General features: G+C 43.8%; 1 protein-coding gene across 6 annotated transcripts in view; it reads right to left on the bottom strand.

Annotated features, from left to right (window-relative positions):
• GRM7 (glutamate metabotropic receptor 7) overlaps positions 1–16,325 on the bottom strand; it is a 267,773-nt gene that overhangs the window by 241,475 nt on the left and 9,973 nt on the right. Inside the window, exon 1 of one of the 6 annotated variants that reach the window (XM_040568678.1) lies at positions 9,043–9,117. The exons of the other annotated variants lie outside the window; for them this stretch is intronic. The gene's annotated coding sequence lies outside the window, so the exon portion shown is untranslated. Of the gene's footprint in view, positions 1–9,042; positions 9,118–16,325 lie in introns of those variants that run through there. 6 annotated transcript variants of the gene reach the window in all.

Raw genomic sequence — 16,325 nt, 5'->3', positions numbered from 1 at the left:
GGTTTGTCCCACTGGAACCATTTCAGTTATTTAGCCTGGAAAAACTGCCTTTCAGTCATTCAGCTGGGACTGATTAATTATGCTTCTTCTAGGGAAGAATATACATAAGAAAAAGGAGGGCAGCACAAATACCACTGCAATAATACCGCTGCAATAAGTGAAGTCCTGCTGGTGGGCACTGCAACAAATGGAGGTTTGGCCACGCCATTTTGGTCCCATTAGAGTCAGCTTTTTTTTTTTTTCCTGGGAGACATCTCAATCATAGCATTAGCAGCTCATTTTCAACATATAAAAAGGGCTACTGAAAAATCACCCTGCTATTAACAAATCATCATTTACCTGCAAATTTCCTGCTTGGCCCTTTCCTGCCTCGTGCTTATCCCCGCAGTGGCAGAGGCTCGCGTGGCGGGGGAGCTGCGGATCGACATGGCATTCAGATAATACTTGTGAAGCTATAAATACGACTTCGAAATATCCTCTTTGATAACATCAGGCCGGATTTCATAACTTATTTACTCTGAACAGCAGCTAGCCCCACAAATAATCCCACCGACTGCAGGAGGATTACTTCCACCATAACCGATACATCTGATGGGCAGCAGTGCCTTAGGTTCGGTACTAACGTGCAGTTTCCCCAGCCCACCAAAGGTTTCTCACAGCTTCTCAGGTGAATTTCCTACCCGTAGTTTGATCAGTTTGGGATAAAAAAACCTTCCCAAGGCCTTTGGGACCAAGAGAGGGTTTAGGGTGTGCAGAGGAGGCAGCCAGCACCTGCTGTGTTGATCCATAGCCCCAGCGCTGAGCCCAGCTCCAAGCAGGGCACCCACTGTAACCCCTCCTGGCACAGCAGGACCAGGGACACAGCCCCAAAAAGCAACTCAGAAGTCACGTATGCCGGTTTCGTAATCCTGGTGATCTGCTATTCAGACTTCATCCCCAAACAGCATGCTCATAACCCAGAAGAGGTCCCCTGGTGTAGCACCAGAGCAAGCCAAAAATTTCCAATCCAATAAAAATCTAACATTGAAACATACACTAACCCAGATTTTGATACTCAGGAGCTCTGTACTTTGCCACATTTGCTTTGATTTCATTTACAGCGTGCTGCGCTCCTGCCCAAAATAACAGCTCATCTCCCCTTGCTGGCTGTGGAGGACATGTGCCTGGCAAGGATTTCAGGTCAGGTACGGTGGGGCCCTTCGTGTAATGAAAGGATTAATCCTTACTGTGAATACCAGGACTGCTCCTCCTAAACTTATCTCATGGACTCAGCAGTTTAAACTGCATGAATGACTCCGGGGAGAGCGAGAGCACTCGCACAGACATGCACCCTCAACTGGGGACCTGCTGCCGAACACAACCACAGGGCTCCGCCAGGAGAACACCACCACTGCCTGTGATTGCATTGACAATTTCTCCTCTTTGAGGTTGCTTTTCTTGTAAAAAGGACAGAGGGTGGAGTTTTATTTTTGTTTTCTGTGCTTAAGAAAGACTCATTAAAATGTGCTTCGGGATGTACTTTTTTTTCCCCAAGTATTTTTCATTATTCTTCAGATTAATTTACTTGAAGGATCACCAGGGGACCAAGCCACATGTATGTTTTATGCTGTATCATTTGTTTTTCAACCATAAGCAAGATTTTAAACAAAACAGAGTGATTTATATTGTGCTGAGACATGTTAATAGATGCAGCAGGCGAGGCTTGGATCCCAAGTCAGTGACGGATCTTCCTCCAGCCAACGCCTGCACCAATTACTCATTCAGACACAGAGGCATGATTAAATTCTTTCATCAGGAAACCAGCTTGGGACTCGTCTCCTCTGCACCACCACGCCACAGAGCAGATCAGAGGTAAGTTGTGAAGAGCAATGCATTCCCTGACTTCAGACGCTGGGGCATGGCTGGTGGCTGCAGTCTGCGTGTGCTGGAGATCAGAGAGCACCCGTGTGCGTGTCTGCAAGCACCGGCACCGTCGTGGCAGGAGGAGGGACTGCAGGAACCGACGCACCGGAGCAGCAGCTGCACGGAGAGATTGCTTCCTCCAGCCCGTGTTTGTTTCTGCTAGCTGAGATGGCCTTTCAGGATATTTTGTATAAATGAGCATTGCATTAAGGACATAACTGACCTATATACCATCCTAATGGAGTTCTCCCAGTAGGCTCCCAGGGTTTTGCTAACTGCCCAAGCACAGCAGGGAACAGCACGGGCTCAGCCTGCATGCAATGCGCTGTCTCGGGGAGCAGGCACAATGCCTGCTCACGGCACAGGACTTGCAAATACTCACATGTAGGTGTTTTTTTTTAATCTTTTGCTCCCTTCTGGTGTTATTTCAGTGTTGAGTTGCACAGCCAATGTAAGACACTTTACACATAAACTGCCTGCAGGGATGACACCATCAATCCTCCTCTCTATTCACAAAATGTATTATTTGTTTCAATTTAAGAGAGATCATTGCTGGATTATACAGTTGCTGATGAGGATTTATATTTACATTTTACAGCAAGCAAAATACGTGTCCCAATTTTTTTTTTAAAGTCATCTACACAAATGTGAGAGGAAACAAAAAAATCAGTGCATATACACTCATGAATGCCTGCAGATCATGTTCTGAGACTTATATTTCCTTCAGACAATATTGCAAATTAGTCAGCATCTGTACAACATCAGTCGCAGGAGCTCGATCATAAGAAAGAATTAAAGGATATTACTGACGCAGTTCTTAATCTTATGTGGCTGTGAAACTGAATACTCATATGTTAGTTTAAACGGGATGTAAAAGGCATCCAGTTGTGTTTCAGTGACATCATATCTGACAGCAGAAATCTGCACCTTTGCCGTATTAAACAAGGGTATTAATTTCCAGAAATGGATTCACCATACAGAAATGTCAGAGATCACAAAAAACAGGACTGTAAAGATTAAGGGCAGAAGAAACCGAGTTCCAGGAGATATTACACTTATCTAGTCCGACCTGTTGAGCAGCATAAAGCTTGTAAAGCAGCAGATTTCACCAATAAGTCCTTTGACATAAATCTCATGGGATGTGGAAAAAAACAGAGATGCATCACAAAACTGGCTGAACTCTGCTTTCCCATGTAGCTTGAGAAAGAAGATAGCTTAGCTGTGATTCTCTGCATCACCCGCAGCCGGTAAAAGTTACAGCTTCTCGGAGAAGAAAGGTTGCCTCCGCGGGAAATAACTAACAGGAGCTGAGTGCTAAGTCTTGCCTTGGAAAAAACAAAGCAAAATTCTTTTCCAGGACAGTGGCAGGAGAAATGATGCTACGTCTGGATTGTCCTCCATGACCAGACTGTGTTTCTCGGAGGGTTGGCGTGGTCACGCCAGGAGCCTCCTGCCTGCCCAGACCCACCAAAACCAGCACCACCATGCCCCACAGCCCACACGAACAATTCCCATCGATCCCCAAAAGCCCCAACACAATAAGGTTATTCAGGCGCAATGCAGGAAAAGCCCTAACATGCCAAATACTGCTGGAGCAGAGCAGCGATCTGTCCACCAACCTGCCAGCTCTAGTCTGGGTATACCCAAGCCTCAAACAGTCCCACGTGGGAGCACAGATTCCTTTTATTTCCCTGCAGTATCACCTCCAGCAGGTAACACACTGGCACGACTGATCAGTGAATTAAACAATCGGTGCAGAGTGCTTGGTGGAGATGAAAGATGCTTTCTCACTTCAAACTTAGTCAAATCAGTACAAATACTGGCCTCTTATTAAAGGTCTTAGATAAGTGATACGCATTCACGTACCCTCCTTTTATTCAGATTATTTGTCTAATATTTCCCACCATATTTACTCTTCCAGTTACCTCTAGCTATAGTTAGAGTGCTGCAGTTTGCACACTGAGCAGAACACCGGACAGCTGAACTCAAGAGAATGGGCACTTGTAACAAAAAATGCAGTTCTGCTATTCAAGCAATATCAGAAGCTGCTGTCCATATTTTGTTGTTATACGAGGTGACCAGATCACAAATGAAAACCCAGCAGAGGAGTCTGACATTTAGTGGTTTCGCTGGCATTTGTGTCAGACAGAAGGGGCTGACCCAAACTCATGGACTTCAGTCTATATGAACACACGCCTGGACTCAATTCATCAGCCAGCTACCCCTTCCTGTCTGATTAAAAGACTGCTTCAAACAGAGGCAGCAACACAGATCCACACTGAGGAACACATGACCTCTTTATAAGTCTGATTTACCCTAGGCAACTTCACTGCAGAACAACAGTAAGGTACTAATACAAAATAAAGAGCATAATAGGCAGATACAGTCAAATCCAAGCCAAGGAGTCCAATCCCTTTCTTTTCACAGTTTGTTCTGATATCTGAATCGGCATCTCAGGGCCAGAACAGGGCTTCTGTCTACTGCTGAAGCCTACTGAACATTATAGCCCTATTTTCCTGATAACATGTGATATTGGATTATTAGCGAATTACTAACAAAAAGTGAGCATTTCTTTTTTTTTTTTTTTTACATATTTGTTGTAACTATTTAATCAGTTACGTTTGTCTTAGAAATTACTTTTAGTTGGGTGTACACGTGTAATCAAGGAACTGCAAAAGTTTACATTGCAGGGCACAAAGAGCACACATCTCTTAGGTAGCTGGCTCATTCGGCTACAAGTACGGATCTGTTTTACATGGGCTGCACAAGGGCTTACAATCAACTCAGACTGGCACAAAGTTATTCAAAGATGAGTCAGAGAGAAAAACAGTGCCCAATAGATTAAATCAGCCATTGGGGAGCCCAATCTGTTCAGAACCCATTGACACAACTGTCTGAGAAGGCTGCCAAAGCGGCAGATGTTGCTAAAGCTTCCCCGACACAGCAGCTGGATGGCACGCTGGCTGTTTCACCAAAGAGCAGCAGGAACACGAGGAGCACCGCAGTGCTAAGGCAGGGCCCTGCTCCTCGCCTCGCACGGCATGGTCCTGCAGGGGGGCACAGGTAGCTCCAGGTACAGGTACAGGGCTGCTGCAAACTCTTCTGCCAGTGAGCACCAACATCAGCTTTGCTATTGAGGTGCGTTGCATTCTGTACCATTTCCTACTGAAAACCAGTACCTGAACCAAACGGCTGACCTGGAACTACCTCGCCAAGCACCATCTTCTACACTGCAGGGGAATGTGATTTAAAAAAAAATAATAAAGAAGGAGCAGTCCCCCTAATCTGAAGAGCACAGCTGTTCATTACCAGATCTCCAAGCGCTTGGGGCAGGTGGGGGAATCCAGTCACCATTTATTTTTTTTCCCCATGAAATGAAAAAAAAAAGCTAAAGAACAAATAAAGGAGCTTTGTTTGACACATCCCACTCTCCTCATGATACTGGTTGGTAGGAAGAGAACGGACTGTGACAATAAGTTTTGTCATGATGAGGAACAACACACCACCTAGCAGACACCATTACTCAGACGTACCACAGGCTGTAGGGCACCCCACAGCACCCAGATACTGCGGCGAGCACAAGGTGGGAAGTCCAGCAACCTGGGACTGGTGCCCAGGCTTGCTCCAGGGAAATCATAATTTCTGATTTGTGTATCTGTGAAAACAGATTAAATTGTGCTTAGTCATTTTCAAAAGCAATTGGAGAAATGACCCAGAAATTGGTTGGAAAACATTACATATATTCATCATTGCTTCTTCTACTGCACATGGAGAAAAAAGTCACCATAAAAAGATTAATGTCTCCCTCTTTTTCTCCTTCACCTCCTAATGTGAATTTCTTCCACATTTCAAGACATTAGTACTGTTTTGCAAAGTTAAAAAAATAAACACATCAGCAATTCTCCTGCTGTAATCTGGAAGACAGTAAAAAGATCTAGGACTTGCCCACACCGCAAAAATTAATTCAGATACTAATTCTGGGAATTCAGAACTGAAATCACCTCAATTCAGCCTTTTGTATGAACACTTACTCATAATAAGGCTGAAGTAGGCTTAACCCACTTCCCGTGTGAGTTGAACCGAACCAAACCGCAGTCAGTTCGGAAGGAGCCTCGTGCACCAAGATGGGACGCTCATCCCAGAACCTGAGCCTGCTTTCCTTTATTCCTGCTCTCAACACAAGGAGCAAACATGGGGTTGGGTCCCAGCCCCACTGGCATGGGACATCTGCACATCGATGGGAAATGTGCCTGCAGACAGGTAGCAGCAGCCTTGTGGAGAAGGACATTTCACCTGGAAGTCTACAGGACTGTTTTTTTTTTTTTTTTTTTTTTTAAACACAACAGTCAGAAGAAACTCAGCCAGGACACCAAGTTAATCCAAACAAAAACAGCAGAGAAAACATGGAATACCCAACTCACTTCATTTCAACTGTTCTTCACTTGATTATATTTCTAGACAGAAAGACCCAGTAGGAGCATATCTAATATGAACAGCATTTTGTGATGATTTATGTTAACTGAGATCTAACGGTAATTTTAGACTTGTGAAGTCAGCTCTGAAACCTGAGAGATTCACAAAATCTTACAGCAGAGGCTATCTGTATACAGAGAGTACTGCCTTCTTGGGAAGCCAGGAAAGCCTCGAGTCTCTAGAAAACATTTAGCCACGCTCGTCTTCAAAGTGGATAAACAGAGATCCCTAAGAGACAACGTTTTAGTAAGCTCTCCTTATTGAAATGGACTGCTGGGGAGAAAGGTTGGAAAAAAGGAAAAAAAAGGCAGAAGTCTGGCTATGGGATGTTGAGAGCAAGTATGGGCAGCAGGGCCGGAGAAGGAGCCCGTGTATCTGAGCACAGGGACAGCGGAGGGATAAGAGATGCAGATCAGAGCAGGGTGAGCTCAGGCGGGCATCCCAACCATGGGACCAGCAGGCCACAGTCCCACATTGGCAGGAAGAGTTTCTGAAGCCATTTGCTCCTTATTTTCCCCTCCCGCACGCAGAAATCACCTTGATCCTGTGCGTTACATGACAAGCCTTCTCCACCAGCCTCTGACACCGATGGTTATTTAAAACACTTTTAAGTATATTCCTTTGATTTGTATGTTAGTATTCACTAGGCAGAAAAAGTAGGCCAAAAATAGGATTTGCTCTAATGCAGTCTCATCTTCTTGTTTATTTCTTATTGTTTCCTGTGTAACTATGTAGGTCAAACCGATCAAATTAATTTCAGTGCCTCTGCCTGAACACCGCTAACATGTAGGTTAAACAGCATTGATGCGAGCTCTCTGAGCAGGAATACGGCAGCGTTAGCTCCCTGAGCTGGAAAAAGTTTGACCCATTTATTAAACTTCAGTTTCACAGCCAACATTTCCTAATCTGCTTATGCATACCTGATCTTGTCAAAACTCCCCGTGCTAACCCCAGGCCTCCTGCTCCCCAGGCAGGCAGCGCGCAGCAGCTGGGAGCAGCAGCAGAGCTGCAACGCACAAGGAAACACCACTGCACGCTGGCGTGGCCTCTGAGGCCACAGCTGTCATGGGCCAAGCTGGAATGTGCCCCTTCACTGTGGGACTGATTTGCAACGAGATTTGGATAATTTACTCCTAGAGGCAAAGTATCTGCAAGTGTTTCCTTAAAGCTGCCCAGCCAAAAGCATCGCTGGCAGAGACGCCCAACAGCTGGGGCACACCACGTCCACTGGCTGCCTCTGAACACTGCCAGCCCAAAACTCAGCTGGCACCAGCAGCCCAAAGTCCTTTCCTCATGCACCTGGCTAAGAAAATGAACGTTCTAGGAAACAATAGCCCGGTACCATTTCTCAAGCAAGCATAATGGTTTAACAGAATTTAAGTCAGACCCACTTTGGAGATAAAACCCCCTGAAACCTGCATGGCTGCAGTCCCCTTCCTGCCCCTGCTGCCCTGGCATGCAGGATGCCTGGTCCAACCAGCCTGCACACAGGGCTCCCGCCAGCTCTCCCTCCTTTCCCCACGGCAGCTGGGTGCTCTTGAGCCTCTCTGGGAGAAACCCAGCATGGAGCAGGTGAGGAGGAACCATCCCTCAGGGACCATGTGCCCAACTCCCCTGCAGAAGCAGCCCCCGAAGTGGGAGGAGAGCAAGCAGCCAGCAGCACAGCCACAGCCCAGGTGTTCCCTCTGCATTCATCACCTCTGTGTGCCTCCAAAAACACACAGCAAGTTTCACGTGTCCCTTCCTCACCAGGGCTGTGCCCCCTGCCTGCTGCCAGACCCACGCACAGCTCCTCTCCAGGCAGGCTGCAAAGCCATCACGTATCACACACAGCTCGATCCTGCTTTTCTCAATGAACACAGATTTATCTGAATTATGGTGTCATTTGCAGAAAACAAAGACATTATTAGGAAATGCAGTTTTGGAGCAGAAAGGCCTTTTGTGGTTGAGTGAGAACTCATGACCCGATAGGACTCCGAATTCAATGGCCTGCTCGTAGACAAAACCTCCGAGCATCGTTCTTGATCAATTGTAATTTCAAGTCATTTTACCTCATTTATGGGTGACTGTGAAGACGCTTGAGCTAGCAAAATAATTCATGTTTGTTTGCACAGACAAAGCCAAATTTAATAACACAGCCATTTTTAAAATAAATAAAGTTATGCAGTACAAAAAGCACACTCAAAGCCATTCTTTCTAGAAAGATCACAGCACAAACTCCAAAGTGCTGCTTTTCTCCCTCTCCAGCAAGAACCTTCCCTGAGATGTACGTGTTCACCTCATGCTCCAACCAAAAAAAGACCCAGTACATACACTTCTGCTGCAAGCCAGGAGGTTTCTCCTGAGAGTGTATTTCCATTACTACCAAAGCTCCCACTCAGTTCCTCAGCCCCCAAACAAGCCCCCAAGAAGTTCCAAAACAGCTCACAAAAAGACAAATAAATACTGTTATGGAATCCAAGCCTCTTCTCCTGTTCTGGGCCACACAACACACCCAGCTGCAAGCCGTCAGAGGCACACGGTGCCAGGCAGGAGATACTGGGCAGAACTGGGGGCTCAGACACATTGCAAGGGAGGAGTTTCATCTGGGAACTTCCAGCCTCTTGCTTTAAGAGCATGGAAACACCTCCGGAGAGAAAAACTAAAGACCCTTTTCCCCAAGATTACCTCAAATCTGCTTGGATTATCAGTCCTCTGCCACTAACCACGTCCTTCTCCCCATGCTTCCTTCTGCTGCTGTCCCTCCCCACACCGCCACCCCCCTCCCATTTCTTACCTTCCTCATTTCCTCCCAATTGAGCCCATCTGTATCCCTTTTGCCTTAATTCACCTCCATCTACCACCTGCCTCAGCCCTGCTCCCCCCGGCACATGCAGTATTGCTGGTTTGGGCATGATTTCTTTCTTTTCCTTTTCTAAAAGGAATGGCATTACCTTTTTCCTCTCTTGATATTTTGACCCCTATCCATTTTATACCTGATTTTAACAGTAAGCAGCAGCAGGTGCTTAAGATCCATCCTTTACCCACTATTAATATTTATTACCCGGTTTGCTGTCAGCACTTTCACCTGCCTGGCAAAACAAAATCTTGACACGCTGGGAAAACAAATGCAAGTTGTCACAGCCCCGCGTTCCTCCACAGGGAGGGCTTTGGCCTGAGAGACACCAGGAGCACGTGAAGGGTGCCAAGGGAAGCCGTGTGTGACTATCGAGCCCTGGAGACACAGAGGAAGGAGAAGAACTCACGTCCCAGGGGAGACGGCTCCCTTCGCCCCATGGCCCACACGGGGAAGGACGATTTTGTGGCTTACATTATCCAAGTTCACTGCACGGCTCTCACAGATAGTCTTAAACGATCAGAGGCAATTCACTTAATCTGTTATGCCTCTCAGTTCTCCATCTGCAAGAGGGAGATAATACATCTCTCCTCCAAAGCCTTTGTTTTTTTCTGCTTAGACGGTAAATTCTTTAGCGCGGGGACTGTCTCATTGTGCATTTAAACAAAGCCTTGAATAATGGTTTAGGTTAGGGTCTTTCAAGTCTGTGATAAACCCCCCAACAACCCCACCCACAGAAAACCGAACGGACTGGCACCACACCAGAATTCTGCCTCTGCCTGTCGGGAGTAAACAGCATCCAGATGCTTTGCTTACCTTCCCCACGGCCCTCAACATTGCTGTAGGAATTATTTTTGTGTTTTCTTTTGACTACATAAAAAACAAATGGTGGCAATGTTGAAAGCGTATATATATACACACACATATATATGAACCTTCTACATTTTATGTGTTCTGAATTTAATTTTGCCCCAAAACGCTCTTGGGGGAATCACGTAGTTATTTTAATAGTCCTAATTTTAAATCCATTTAAATGTATTTATGCACCTTTAGATCAAACTCATTCAGGCATTTACACCACAGTAATGAATTGTATGACAGCAATGTATACACAGAAAGGAATCCTTTCCTTTTGTAGAGCATGCATTAGCACTGATTTATATATTCAATAGTTAAGTTCATTGACATGCATAGAGTCAAGGGATCTTTGTTAAACTAGGACATTTGATGGTGACTATTTGAGAAGATGCACATTGAGAAAGTCTTTCCTATTTTCATGTCAGGAAATTAGAAATATTATAATGAATTCCAATTTTTCACATCTTTCATCAAAGCCTTTGAAAAAGGTCAGTATTTAAACACGTTATTTTAAAATGCCTGCTGCAATTTGCCTTTCCGTGGTGATTACAAGGAAAGATCCCATAGCATAACACCAAAACAATCCTGAGGGACTCTTTTGAGTCCTGATTGTCAACAAATTTCAGCATCCGAAGGAAAAAAAAAATGTATTTCATAGGCATAATGAGTATGATGGTCACAGTAAACATTATATAAAGTACTTACATTTCATGCTTTCTCTGAACTGGGAGCTCCCTAAAGCCTGGGGTAGCCTAAATATGCTGATATTTATTTATTTATTTATTTATATGTTTTCAAACTGGTCCTCTATGTATTTTTTAAGACAAAACTATTTAAAAACTATTTGTTAAATTTGACCCAAATTTTGAACAGGTTACACCTTGCTGCCACCTTTGCATATTTATTTATTTATTTATTTTGCTTTGGCAACTCCCAGCTGTAAGAGCTCACTCAGATCCCCAAGCCTTTAATCTCTTTATTACTTATTCAGATTCTGTCCCAGCCCCAAGAAATCAGGAGCTGTTGCCATCCCAGGGACGTATGAATAATACTGACTTCACGCAGAACAGCAGTCAGCATCCCTTCTCCAGTGCAATGCTTTCTCTGGCTCCCTGACGCCCCAGCTGAGCTGCAAAAAAAAACTCTTTTTGAATCATCTCTTCCCATGCCCCTATTGAAGGACTTCATCCCTGCCAGGGTGCCCTTAGCAGCCTCTGAGAGTTTGCAGGAGGGTTTCTTTGGGTTACTGGGAAATAACAGCGCCTGCAAAATTACCTACCAGATACTCCAACTGCAGTTGGGTTCCATCCTCACTTATTACAGTTGCAAAAAAAACCTTGCTATCTGGTTCATATAAAGTAACAGAACTGCACTTCCAGTGATTGTAACTAAATGCAGTTAACCTTAAAAAGTCACTTTTACAAACAGACTGAATTTATCTGGATTTAAATTTTAGTTCTTGTACAAAGACTTAAGAACAGGTTCCTCCCCATTATTCAATTTAACAATAATAATAAAAACCTCCATGACAACTATAACAAAAAGACTCTGATAAAGCCTGAAACCTTTTTGATAATGAAACATACAATTTCCTTGTTTGAAGCATCATTCCCCAGAGAACATTTAAAAAAAAAAGACATAGAAGAACTGTCGTTTTAAAGCTGCTAATGTAAAGAGCTGTGTACGTGAACAGTCCGTGTAAAAAATAGACTTTCAGAAAAGCTAGAGAAAAAATAGTGGGTGGGAGAGACGAGACAACTTAAATGCAGTGTCTCATTAGGACAATTACAAGAGTCAATAAAAACTGGCAAAATTGAAAAAGATTCAGTAGGCTGCTCAGTTCAATTTCCATTTAATTCAGAGACAGATAGGTCAACTACAGCCAGTAGTCATCTCGTTTGGTTCCCGTGGTGCAGAGGACACAGCAGTACTGGTAACCACCTCTTTTCTCTTGGCATCCAAGCATACGTTTTGTCGGATCGTGACAGCTATTCACCATCTCATTGCTTTTTTAAATAAGTCTATAATCACACATCTATATTGTAGTTCTAACAACATTAATTAGGAGCAGATAAACTGTCATATAAGAAACAGTAACGTGCATTAATTAAGGTTAGTCCTACCCTGACTCAATTCAGTTCTAAATCTTCCAAGTTTTTTCATCAATACCTTTTCATTATAATGCCAGAGAGGAATTAATGCACTGAGAGAATGTCAACTATTTGAAGAGGATCAAGCACTTGGGATGCCAAAATAACCATCAGAAGCACTAGATTAATACATTAAGTACAAGTGAGATAGTCGAAAAGTGCGAGAGCATCAATGCAGTAGGTCACACGGCTGCACTACTGAGAGCACTGGTGGGAATCATGGGTATTAGACTCATGAGTTCAATTTAATACACCACATGATTATAATTTTCTACCATGTAAGATTTAAATCAAGTTTCAATAGCTTTTTGTACTAGTGAGTACTTTTAAATTGGAAAGCATGAGACCTCTATGTTTTTAACATGCCTCCCTTCGCTTGTCAAAGCACCAGAATCACCTGAATCAATGTTCAACAACTCTTTATAAATATATGTATATATTTTCAAGCATAGGTGCTTTCCTGTATTGGAAAGTCTTAAGAAATGTCCTGCAGATCTAACAGCCCGTTTACAGCACCGTAATCTTACTGCAGTCGGCATTGTATCTGCATGACTTTACAGCGATCCCAGTGATCCTTCCCTGGGCTTACACCAAATAAGCTCATCTGCTAGACTCAGGAGCCAGGTCATGTACTACGTTTTGAATTCAGATGTTATCTGAACAGATTTCAGATTTCATATGAAGCACGTTTCTACAACATAAATAGCCCTACAGAGCAGCCAAGTGTCCACAGTCGATTCCCCCATCACCTCCTGGAGCAGCAGCACCTGGCCTTGCAGCAGCGAGCCCAAGCTGAACAAGGAGAAGCTGAAGCCAGGAGAGTTCTTTGCCTGAATTAGGAATAAAAATACATTTGATATGGGGAGACATATCAGAGCAGCAGCTTTGTTCCCACCTGCAGCTCGCTGCCCTGGCTGAGCTCACAGCCCTGCGTCCCGAGCACAGCTCAAGGCCATTAGGACCAATTCCCATCTGTCTGAGTGCTATGTACCTTCAAGTCCATTTTCTCCCTGGCTTCTATTTTTAAAATTGCTACAGCTTATAAGAGTATTTTGTTCTGTGCCGTGACAGGCTGTCATTTGGTCTGAACACGTCCTTTCCCTGTGCTAAGAATCCCTCAGTAACCGTGCAGACACGTTTCCTACAGGCCGCACTTAGAAGGCGCGCTGTAGGTCCTGAGGAGAGGCACTGGGCCAGCCCAGGCCCCGTGTCACCTCCTGCCCCGGTGTCACAGGGGAACAACACAGCCCGAGAGGAAATGCTCCCAGTGAAGGAGGGACAAAGAATCCCTACGTTGACTGCTGGTCAAAGCCAACACGGATTTAGCCATCCCAAAGCCAACCAAAGGACGGCCCTGCAAACACAGGCCACAGAAAAAGTGTTACACAAAGAGTGGGTGTGCTAAGAGAGCTGACCATAACCATGGGGCCTAGCTCACTGTAACTCCGATTTTCACTGTCTAAATGCTGCAAAAGACCGACAACCAGTTACAAACGATGTCTTGTGAAGCTTTATGGTAACAGTCAATGTGGTGATTTGGTTTTCCAGCACAGGCTGGGATAAAAAGAAAAGGGGAGGCACTGGACGTGCGCTTTATTTCCACCTCCCACCAGCATGGCCCCAGCCGCAGCATTTTTAATTTGTCTTCATGGAGCGCATTAAAGCAAATTCTCCATCAACAAATATGACAAAAAGATTCATGAGCAGCAGAAACATGATTCGATTGAGAAAGATTGTGTTTTCTCCTAGCTGTGTGTTTAAACTAAACCTCATTATTTTGTTATTTTTAATACGCGCCGTATTTATTATAATTTAAGTGACGAGATTTAACACGCTGTACAAAAACAGTGGGAAAGACAAAGAGAACAGTTTGCCCGTTTTGCTAGCTCAATGATACCTTTATAATGGCATAAGAAAAAACTTCCTTTTATAAACCCAATAGCATCTTATCTAAAATTCACCCTGGAGATTAAGATCTACTGTCAGACCAATTTTCCAGACTGCTTAGGAGCTGAGAGAGGAACAGTGGAGGAAGGGAAGAGGTAGAAACACACACGTTTATTGCTTTAAAAAAATGATTTGAAAAACTAGCAAAAGGAGAAGCAAAGCAATATGTATAAATAAAACATTGTGTAAAAAATGTATGTAATAATTTGCTGCATGGAAGTTCCACAAATCAGCTAGTTTGCCCCATGGAACAGCTAATATTTTTGATAAATTGTTACAACTTTTTTCATAGCTTAAAGCCTGAATGATATAACTCAGCTGACTTGCTGCAACATTTACTTGCTTACTACCATGCAAACACCTCCTATTACCCTTAAGAAGAGTCTCAAATCTGCTTCCAAACCAAGCTGCCATGCAATGGCCAAGGGCCCTGCTCTAATTCCCCATGTGACATTTCCACCATGCCTGATAAGAGTTTCGAGCAGGGCTCAACTGCTGAGTTGTGATAATCAGGGAAGAGTCACTGCATGCTTAAATATAAAGTGCAGGGTGACAGCACAGCACAGATGAATGCCCAGAAACAAATATGGGGTTTATTTCACAAGCGTGCACTTATCATAAACCTAGCAATAGAATGCCCATTTTAATAAACAATTATCTCACTAACAGATGGATTTCTTAAGCGAACAGTAGATGTTTTGCTCACCTCAAGCAGGACATTTTATAGAAGGGTTATCAGCCTCATTCCTCCGTGCTTTTGTGCTTAGAAGTATTTATTTCCTTCTGAAATATAAGATTATTTATGAGAAAATAAGCATGGGGTTTGGAGGCTTTTTTAATAACAATTGGATTCTCTAGCGAAGTACATTTATCACAGGTGGGAAAAGCTGTTTTTTGAAATTTGTCATTGCTTCATAGATGTAATGCCCTCCAGCTTACTGTGGCACAACCCCCCTGAAGATGGGAAGACACTGCCATGGGCTTCATCCCTCCACACGCTGGGCATGCTGAGCTCTGCAGCATCCCTGGCTGGCCCGCACAGCGTGGGGGGAGTCAGGCCCTTTCTGCATTTCCACTCGTCTCATTTAGCTAACAAAGTGAAAACAAGCTGTAACTCCCTGAGGGCTGATGCCATCGTGGCTGTTGGAGGCAGATGGAAAATTAATTTTTTGTCAGCCTCAATAATGCCACGCAGCACACAAATCTCTTTACCTGTGCCGCTAACGCTACTCTACAGGAAATATCTTTGAGTACGGGAACAGGTGTGGAGTTCCCATTGCTGAGGAATCAAAACGTGGAAATATCCTTTCCTTATTTTGAAAAGCCTTCACTATAACAATGGTGCACACAACTTAAAAAGACAATTCCTTTACTTTGCTAATAGTGTGGTATTTTCTACATTGCTTTCAGAGAGAAAAGCAAAAAACAAGACAAAAAGTCATTTAATTATTTTTTATTGTCAGTATCACTTCTATGCATTTAAATACTACAGCAAAATTACCTTGTGTAAAAAAATAAAGACATCTCTATTAGTTCTGGATTTTATTTACACAAAAATTACAACTTCCAGACAATTTTGCATTGTTTCCCTTTAGCTTTTTATTTATTCCTACCATGTTTATTGCGCAGAGATACTTAGAAACCACCACACGCATTGCTCTCCCAGAATGAAGCTCCATACAGTGAAAAGGGGATTTGCTACAAAACTTGTATCCTAGTCAAGCTTTCTTTGGCAACAGCAGAACTTCTAATACTAACTTGGCTGCGTTTATCTCAAGATGTCTAAAAATAAGTCTGTCTTCAAAAAGAAAGCCTTTCACCAAAATAATGCATCATAAACTAATGCATCATAAACAAAAGTAAATTTGTGTAAATCTCAGAAGCATGTTGGTAGCTCAGCCAGCAGTGGTGGTGATCGCCGCGTGTGCAAACGGGGCACCCATGGTGGCCGCGCTGCAGCTGGTTTAGCACTGCAGTGCCGCTGGTGCACGACTGGTGCCTCTGCATCCCACAGTTTGCATTTCGTCTGTGATCTCGTATTAAGGAGCTCATTCACTGTTGTTGCTGGAGATACAAAACTGCTGAAGTTTTGAAGGCCTGAATTCTGCTTTCTCATGGAAGAAAATTTCCTGTTGTCCCCCTCCCCCTTTTTTTGTATA

This window comes from Cygnus olor, chromosome 10 (genome assembly GCF_009769625.2).
Source record: "Cygnus olor isolate bCygOlo1 chromosome 10, bCygOlo1.pri.v2, whole genome shotgun sequence".
Lineage (NCBI taxonomy): Eukaryota > Metazoa > Chordata > Aves > Anseriformes > Anatidae > Cygnus > Cygnus olor.
This window is presented reverse-complemented; position numbering and strand designations above follow the sequence as displayed.